This window comes from Saccopteryx leptura, unplaced genomic scaffold, assembly GCF_036850995.1.
Source record: "Saccopteryx leptura isolate mSacLep1 unplaced genomic scaffold, mSacLep1_pri_phased_curated manual_scaffold_109, whole genome shotgun sequence".
In the NCBI taxonomy this organism is placed as follows: Eukaryota; Metazoa; Chordata; class Mammalia; order Chiroptera; family Emballonuridae; genus Saccopteryx; species Saccopteryx leptura.
The window spans coordinates 32,486-41,628 of record NW_027095790.1 but is presented as its reverse complement, the minus strand read 5'-3'; the positions used below and the strand labels follow the sequence as shown (position 1 = coordinate 41,628).

At 41.1% G+C, this 9,143-nt stretch overlaps 1 non-coding gene across 1 annotated transcript; it reads right to left on the bottom strand.

The window, feature by feature from the left end:
- Positions 1–1,283: 1,283 nt before the first annotated feature.
- On the bottom strand, positions 1,284–1,426 carry LOC136387137 (small nucleolar RNA SNORA79). Its single transcript, XR_010748085.1, has one exon. It is a non-coding gene; the product is annotated as a small nucleolar RNA SNORA79 (small nucleolar RNA).
- Positions 1,427–9,143: the final 7,717 nt, after the last annotated feature.

Below are 9,143 nucleotides of genomic sequence, written 5' to 3'. Positions count from 1 at the left end.
TGATTAAAAAAAAATAGGTCAGGAATGCCCTGAAATGGAACTAACAATACAAGGGTGTAAATTTAAAAGACTTTTAGATACTGGAGCTGATATATCTGTTATTGCTAAGCCACACTGGCCTCCTTCCTGGCCCACTCATGCAGCAGCCACAGAATTACAAGGTATAGGGCAGAGTAAATCCCCTCAACAAAGTTCTGGGAAGATTAAGAAGGTCATTCTGGATTTTTTCAGCCTTATGTGCTCCCTGGATTGCCAGTTAATTTGTGGGGTAGAGATGTTTTGAAAAATATGGGAGCATTACTTGTCAGTCCTAATAATTTAGTCAGCACTCAAATGCTTGATCAGGAATTTTTGCCCCCTAAGGGACTAGGGAAATAACAGCAGGGAATTCTCATCCCCATAGAAGTGGCACCCAATACCAGAAGGTGTGGATTAGGATATCAAAATTTAGCATAGGGGCCTTGGTAGCTCCTGCTACCCCAGTAAGGCATTGTGCAGACCCAATTACTTGGAAATCAGATAATCCTGTATAGGTAGACCAATGGCCCCTTTCTCAGGAGAAACTTAGGAGAGCTGCTCAATTGGTACAAGAGCAGTTACAGCTTGGGATCATTGAACCATCCATTAGTCCATGGAATGTACCTATTTTTGTCATTAAAAAGAAATCAGGAACCTGGAGACTATTACAAGATTTGAGAGCAATAAATAAGACTGAAAGTTATGGGTCCTCTCCAGCTAGACTACCTTCTCCTGCTACCATTCCATAAAATTTTCACCTTGTAATTATTGACTTGAAGGATTGCTTTTTTACTATTCCTTTAAACCTGCATGATTGCAAGTGTTTATTTTTTTATTTTTTTTACTTCCTCTAGATAGTCAAGTTCGACCGTCTTCTCAGCGCTCTGCCAGGGCTGTGGGCTGACCCCAGTGGGGCCGATCCGAGGGCCTCACTAAACCATCCAATCAGTAGTAGCAACGGGCAGTGTGTACAAAGGGCAGGAACTTAATCAACGCAAGCTTATGACCTGCACTTACTGGGAATTCCTCGTTCATGGGGAATAATTGCAATCCCCAATCCCCATCATGAATGGGGTTCAATGGGTTACCCGCACCTGCCGGCATAGGGTAGGCACACGCTGAGCCAGTCAGTGTAGCGCGCGTGCAGCCCCGGACATCTAAGTGCATCACAGACCTGTTATTGCTCAATCTCGGGTGGCTGAACGCCACTTGTCCCTCTACGGAGCTGGGGGACGCTGACCGCTCGGGGGTCGTGTAAATACCCTTAGTGTTTGATTCTGCAAATTTCAGAGAATGAACAGATAATCCCATTATCCTAACATTATCTGAGTGAAGAAAATTAATTTTAATGTATGATGACTTAAAATTCTAGTGCCAGGCCTGAAGGCAACAGGAGGAACAGTCATCAATGATTGCAAGTGTTTTGCATTCAGTGTTCCTTCATTTAATTTCTAGGCTCCAATGGAGCAATACCAGTGGAGAGTTTTTCTCCAGGTATGGCTAACAGTCCTCCTACCTTGTGCCAAAAATACAATTCTCAAGCTATCTTTTCAGTTTGAAGGCAGTACCCTAAGTTGTACATAATTCATTATATGGATAATATTCTTATCACTCATCCAGATAAAGACACTGTGTTGATCATTTTGCAACAACTACAATATTTTTTGAAAGAATCAGGACTTTATATAGCTCCTAAACAAGTACAGCAATCTTTACCTTTTTCTTATTTAGGACAAATTGTTGAGGGACAACAGAAAATAGAAATCAGGACAGATCATTTGCAAACTTTAAATGATTTCCAGAAACTGTTAGGAGACATTAACTGGCTTAGACCTTTCTTGAAATTAACTACTGGGAAACTGAAACCACTTTTTGATATTCTTAGAGTCTCAGATAAACCATCTTCTGCTCAGCTACTTACAGCTGCAGGACAACAAGCTTTAAAGCTTGTAGTAAAAGTCTTGCAACAAGCACAACTAAAATGCATAAATCCTGAAGAATCAATTGCTTTACTAATTTGTCCCTCAAGGTACACTCCAACGGGACTATTGTGGCAAGTTTCAGGTCCTACTGAATAGATTCATGTGGCTCTTACTTCTAAAAACGTTTTATCTTCGTATCTTGACCTTGTCGCCTCCTTGATTATCAAGGGGTGTAGGCGACTCTTACAGCTTATAGGTTCTGAGCCTCAAATTATTGTTGTTCCTTTTTCAAAAGATCAACAACAATGGCTCTGGGAAACTTCCACTAAATGGCAAATTGCTTTTACAAATTTTAGAGGCCAAAATTTGATTCTCATTACCCAGCTGATAAAATAGTTCAATTTTCATTAATTACTACATTTGTATTTCCTAAGGCAATTGTTAATGAGCCCATTCCTGAAGCACCTACAGTCTTTACTGATGGGTCTAGCTAAGGAAGAGCAGGCTTAAAATCGATGGACAAATTTATACTAAAATATTTTGCCTTGAAATGAGCTCAAAGCCTAGAATTACATGCCATTTTCATGGCTTTTCAGCATTTGCCATATACCTTCCTCCTTTAATCTGTATACAGACAGCAAGTATTTACTTATGGTTGTTTCCACTATAGAGAATGCTGTCTTAGGGACAACTGCTGATGAACTATTTCAGCAGTTTCTCCTTCTTCAAAGACCTGTATGTCAACATAGAGCTCCATGTTTTACAGGATATATGTGAACTCACTCCATGCTCCCTGGAGCTCAAGGAAATGCCCTTGTTGATCAAGCTACCCAAAATAAAATTATTTGGAGCAACCATGACAGATCGAACAATTCAGTCTCATACTATTTATCACCAGAACTCTACAGCCCTACATAAACAGTTTCAGATTTCTTTGAAAGCAGCACAGCAGATTGGTAAATCCTGTCCAAGGAGTCCTATACTACAATCTGTCCCTTCATTTGGAGTTAACCCTTAAGGACTCTTACCAGGACAATTTTGGCAAATGGATGTTACTCATATACCTTCATTTGGCAAACAGTCCTATGTCCATATTAGAGTGGATACTTATTCTGGATTTATGGTAGCCTCTGCTAGGACAGGAGAGGCTGCTAAGCATGTTATATAGCTCATTGTATGCATTTTCTACTATTGGACTTCTTGATGTGATTAAAACTGACAATGTTTCTACATATGTAACAAAAGCATTTACTGTATTTTGTCAAATCTTTTGAATTACGGGTATTTCTTACAATCTTTAAAGTCAAGGTATTATTAAAGTGTTCCCAGCAAATATTTAAGGTCAATTTTAAAAATATAAAAGGGGGAGTCATATCCTGAAATTCCTGCAAATCTACCTTACCTTTAAAAAAAATTTTCTTTTGAATGTTGGACAGGAGACACCAAATCCTTTTCTCCTGCAAACTTCTACTCTCTTTTATTTGATCCAGCTAATAACACTGTTTTGTCTTTTTCCAAATAGCTCCAGATATACAGAAAAGATTTATATAGGCAGATGGGGATCCTCAAACCCCTCAGCGAGATCTTCTGAGCATGGTTTTTAAGGTACCAAGAGGCAGAAAAAGCCCGAAAGAGATCAAGTGAAATACTATCTCTTGGGATACACCCTCAAAAGGTTCCAATTCCCAAATGGCATCTCATAGGACTCCATCAGGGCCCTGCTTCAATAGTGGAAAGGATGGTCATTTAAGCCAAAGCCTGCCAGGCTTACATGCCTTTGCTGTGAAGAAGGGACACTGGAAGGTAGGCTTCCCCCTCGCTCCTCTAAGGGAGGGTTCAGTCTCTTCCAGCCCTGTTCCAGCCACCTGTGATCTAACTTTGCCCAGAATGCTGGGCTTTGCCACTGAAGGCTGAAGGTGCCCAGGGCCGTCGGCCCCATCTAGGAAACTGTGGACAAGCCTAGGGTATTTCTTCCAAGTAGCCGGTAGACTGGTCTCATTTACACAAGGATCACTTATCTATGTCTTGCCTGAATATTCGGGTTTTTTATTCTTCCCTCGAAGATCTCTGTTGTGGGTGTTGATAGCCCTATTTTCTGCTGCTTTGTTTAATATATAGTTTTTCTTTATTTCTCCTGCCTCATTGCCCCATTCATATTTTAGTTTGGGACCTACTCCTAATTTAGAGCTCCTTTTTTCCTTTTTTGCCAACTTACAAATTTAACTCTGCCACCCAGCTTAGTGTATTCAAGGTTCTCCTCACCATCCCATGGCTGTAAAGCTCCAGTATAAGGCCCCCTGGGTTCATCTTTCCAGTTTAAAAAAAATGGAAGCTCCGTCTTCATGCGTGCTGCGGATGGCTTTTCCAGTCTACTTGGGTCATCACCAGCTAGAAGCAGCGGTCATTGGGACTTTGACACTAGCTGCAGAGTGTAGAAGTGTGACAGCAATTCCAGTGCCATGTGGACTTCTCCTGGATGTATTTCCTGGACTCCTGATCCTGTGACAGCTTTTGATGGACTGAACTGGGGCTCGGCTGCTTTTGTTGAAATTTGGAATGGTATTGGTGCTAACTTGGACTTGGTGAACATGTTAAGGACACTACTCTTTTATGGATTCTTTTTGTATTGGACAAGAGTTTGCTTAAAGGCTTTAATCACTGTAATGTTTTAGAATATTTGGGTATCTTTTTAGTATTGGCTATACTAATTTTGTGTTTGTTCCGTATTTTTTCAGTCTGCCTCCAAATTATAATCTGGGAAACTAAGAAATCAGATGAGTGGAAATCTCAGCACACAAATTAAAAATAAAAAAGAAAAGGGGAATATGTTGTGGACCGTAAATGGCAAAAAGCCATTGTAGATTCGAGGCTTAGCACAGGGCTGAGTTCTCCCCTCTCCATCTCCATATTTGGCTGTGATGATGAGTAATTGCACCCATTCTACTTGCTTCCTTGGGTTGCTGAAAGCAATATACATGCCCTTCCTCTGACTTTTTGTTTGTTTCAGATGTTGATAGATTTCACTAATGTATCCTGTTTTTGCCTTGGGAGAATTCCTGTCTTAGCCTTGGATGTGCAGCTTTGTGTCAAGGTCCTTGATTTGCACATGGCTATATAATAAAGCAAACTGGGGCTATGGGGAACTCAGATACTGCCAGGCATGTTGAAGAGTCCTCCCAGTCCCATCATTTTTGTTTTGATAAGTGTGTTTCCTTAATTCCGCACCATTATTAGGAGCCACACTGGTTCATGGCATGTCTTTTTTAAAAATTTGCCTGACTTGCAGTGGCACAGTAGATAAAGCAGTGACCTGGACACTGAAGTCACCAGTTTGTAACCCCAGGCTTGCCTTGTCAAGGCACATCCAAAAAGCAACTACTATAAGTTGATGCTTCCTGCTCCAGTCTGCCTCCAACTTCTCTCTCTCTCTCTCTCACTCCTCTCTCTAAAATCAATAAAAATTTTAATTTATTAAATTTTTTATTGATTTTAGAGAAATAGGAGGGAAGAGAGTGAGTGAGAATCATTGATTTGCTGTTCCATTTATTTATGCATTTAGTGGTTGATTATTCTTTAATTGTTCTTTTTTTTTTTTTTTTTGCTAGAGAGGCAAACAGGAAGGGAGAGGGATGAGACTCATCAACTTACAGCAGCAGCACCTTGGTTGTTCATTGATTGCTTTTGCATAGGTGCCTTGACCAGGGGAATCTAGCTCAGTCAGTGACCTCTTGCTCAAACCAGCAACCTTGGGCTCATGCCAGCAACCTTGTGCTTCAAGCCAGTGACTATGCGGTCACGTCTATGATTTCACACTCAAGCCAGTGTCTCCACACTCAAGCCTGTGAACCCCCTCAAGCCTGCAACCTTGGGGTTTGGAACCTGAGTCCTCATCGTCCCAGGTTGTTGCTCTATCCTCTGTGCTACCACCTGGACAGGCTTCAATGGTTGATTCTTATATGTGCCCTGACTGGACATAAAACACACAACTTAGGTATATGGGGATGACTCTCTAATGAATTATGCAACTTGGCCAGGGCTCCTTTCTGTCTTCTTGTTTCAGAGTGGCCTTGTCCAGTCTAATGGTACAGTGACCACCTTGCGTCCTTTTCTTCTTATCCTTTCACCTTTACACATTTAACCGTCCTTGCTCTTCCTTAATCATCAAAGTCTGGTCAGCAACAAACAGTCTTGGGAACACAGCCTCAGGTCTATGGACCACAGAAACCATTTGGTTCAAGTTAGAGATCACATCTGAATTTCAGCTGGGTTTCAGTGCTAGACCCATGAAAGCAGAAGGACCTTACTGACCACATCCTCATGAAACCAGACACCCTGAAGAGATGGCTGACACAGGGCCTGATACAATGTTCCCTACCCTGGCCCACAACCCTAGCTGCCTTAATTGTCGGGAGCCGATAAACGACTGCTGGCTGACAAGGTCACAGCAGAGAAGATCCACAACTGCTGGCTGACAAGGTCACTGCAGGAGAAAACCCACAACTGCTGGCTGACAAGGTCACAGCAGAAGAAGATAAAAAACTGATGATTGATATAGTCACCACAGTGAAGACCAATAGCTGTGGGGTTACAAAGTCACTGCAAAGGAAAGGCACAATGATACTTCCCCCTTTGACCTTTTGAATTAATCTGGCCTTATATCCCTCCTTTTCTGTGTGTGTGCTATTATTTATGGCACAGGGATAATAGTACCGTGCTTTCCCTGTAGATTCATAGTAATTTCTTTGGAAATGAGACAGAAGGTGTAAGTTCCACAGAAAAGCCTGTAAGCCCCTTGAACTGGGCTCATAAACATAAGAGGCTGGCTATGATATCCCTCGTAAAGGGTTAAGTTTGTAGGAGAATTTCTTCTTATTAATTATGTTAGAAAGAATAAAGTTAGAACTTAACTAGTGTATGAATATAGTAAATAAATAAAATTTGACTAGAAAATAAAATCTTAGGTAAGGTGTAGTGGAATAACCCATTGCATGGCCTTGGATGGGAACACAGCCAACAAGAAAAGAATGTTTTGTTAAGAGACTTGTTTTGTGACTGAAGGCAGTTGCTGGGCTTTTCTCAGTAAAACATTCTCATGAGATTTTTGTATTTTCCAAAAATAAGGATTGTAATGTGGTGGGATCCATAGCAGCCATAGCAATTAATGCCTTCTGATATTATGTTGCTACTAAGCTATCTTGCAGGTGCACTCTATGTATCTTTAAGCAAAAGTTACTCTTAATGTTATGCCAATTTTTTAATAAGCAAGCCTTTTGAAGTCTTCTGAAAAAAATTAGGACACTGCATGAACTTAAATCCATTTGCCTGAGCAAGCAGTGGTCCTTTGCTAGTTCTTGATTTTGTCTGCTAATCTCTCTCTGCGCCCTTGACTCACAACAACAGTAAAGTAGAATTATTAATTAGTACTAATCTTTTAGAAGTTTGTACTGATATTGTTATTGCTATTCAAGTTATTGTATATCTGTACTTTGAATGAATTACCACCTGATTTGTAGCTTATAGATATAAATTAACCGTTATCTGGAAATATGTAACCATAGTGAAACAAAATATCATGTGATTGTAACTTAGTGTGTGTGCATAAAAAGAAAGCTAGACCAGCATTTGGCAGAGATGCCTGGCAGTAAATGCTAATGAGAGAATAAAGAGAAAATAAAGAATTCAGCTCTCTCACTCAACTTGTGCCATCTCTTCCTGTGGGACCCCTGGATTCCCCCTGGGGCTGGACCCCGGCACTTACGATTAATCATTTCCTGTCTGCAATGAGGCCAGGGCTGCCAGACAGTGCTGTCCTGGAGCACTGCTCACCCGCCAGACCTTCCTCCTCCTTTTGTGATGACAAGTGCTCTGAATGAGTTATTTCTTATGTGGTTTTATACTTCTATACCATTCCTGCTCATTAACACATCTATAAATATGTGTAATTATTTACACATGGAAGCAGTGTATTGTAGCATCCACCGGGTACAAGAACAAATGTCGGAGACTTTCAGGAGTATAGATGTAACTTTATTGGCCAGTTTTACCTGCGCAGGGGCAAATTCCCGAGGTGTCCAGAGACACCGTGCTCACAAGGAGCTAGAGATGGGAATCGCACCTAGCACTCACAGCTAAATCTTTCTATAAGCTAAGCAAGAAAGCCTAATACAGAAGCAGATGTGGCGGTAACCTATTTGCTAAGGGGGCTGCACATAGCATAGCAACAGGGGCTGGGGTCTAGCTCATTGGTGAATTCTAAACCTAAACTTCTGATAAGGGTCTTTAACCAATAGAATGCAAATGTTTGTCTCTTTTTCTTTCTTTTTTTTTCTTCTCTCTCAGCTTCCCAGAGTCCCTATCTCTCTCTGCTTCTTGAACGACCTTGGGCATGTTACTCCTAACAGAACAGGAGCAGGACCTGCCTGTAACCCTTAAGTTCCCTGTTCCATTAGTGCCTTGCTTATTTTCTGATCTTTTCTTGGTCCTTACATTCCCTACTCCTATTAGGGCATAAATCAAACCCTTGGTTCTTCATCAGAAGGAAGGATGGTGTAGGTAGGTTGAGACAGAACCATCACTTTTACAGTCTCGATTCTTTCTTTAATAAATGTAGAGAGTTTATTAATAACTACAGGCCCAATAGTGAGAGCTAACAAAAGTATCAGTAATGGCCCAGCAATTGTAGATATAAGAGTGGCTAGCCAAGGGGAAGTTCTGAACATAGAGGCATACCATCCTGGGTCATCTTCTTCTAAGTTCCTATTTTCTAATCTGTTTACAAGTACCTTGATATTCTCTCTAATTACTCCAGAGTGGTTATCATAAAAACAGCATTTTTCTCTTAGAGCAGCACACAGTCCTCCTTGCTCGAGTAGGAGGAGGTCTAGTCCTCTCCTATTCTGAAGGGCTACCTCGGCTAGGAAGTTTATTTACTTCTCGAGGTATATTACCTGGTTTTGGAGAAGCGCAATATCTTTGGAGAATGTCTTGGATAACTGTCTGAGGGTAAGTTCCCTTTGAATGAGGGATGCTGTTCTTACTGCTGCTGACCCTACAATTCCTATGGTAGCTATGATAGGGATAAGAAGTGGAGCTCATTTTTCCCGCCTTGGGGGAGCCACAAGGAATTCAGGATTTCCCCTATACAGATATACCTGTGGAATAATGTAAGCACTTACACAAAGTTCAGGATAAGTGGGGACTATA